At 56.5% G+C, this 255-nt stretch overlaps 1 protein-coding gene across 1 annotated transcript in view; it reads left to right on the plus strand.

The window, feature by feature from the left end:
* Nucleotides 1-255, plus strand: part of SLC4A11 (solute carrier family 4, sodium borate transporter, member 11) — a gene marked incomplete at its 5' end in the record, with an annotated part of 62,907 nt that overhangs the window by 12,538 nt on the left and 50,114 nt on the right. The window lies entirely within an intron of this gene.

Consider the following 255-nt stretch of genomic DNA (forward strand, 5'->3'; position numbering starts at 1 on the left):
CCCCCCTGGTGTGTTCTGTGCTCTCGGGGGCAGCCGGTAAGGGAAGAAGTGGTGTAGAGGGGCTTTTGGGGTCGGATACGTGCCTTTTGAGTTTAATAATCCTGGATGGAACCAAGCAACCCCTACACCTGCTGTGTTGAGGCAGGTAGCAAAAATGAGGAGAAAACCAGCCTGTCAGGCTCCCCAGCACACAGCTACGTCCACAGTGAGCCGGAGTAGTGGCGGGGGGGGACGTACTCTGCTTTTTAGGGGGAA

The sequence above is a fragment of the Buceros rhinoceros genome, unplaced genomic scaffold (genome assembly GCF_000710305.1).
Source record: "Buceros rhinoceros silvestris isolate BGI_N320 unplaced genomic scaffold, ASM71030v1 scaffold21906, whole genome shotgun sequence".
Classification (NCBI taxonomy): Eukaryota; Metazoa; Chordata; class Aves; order Bucerotiformes; family Bucerotidae; genus Buceros; species Buceros rhinoceros.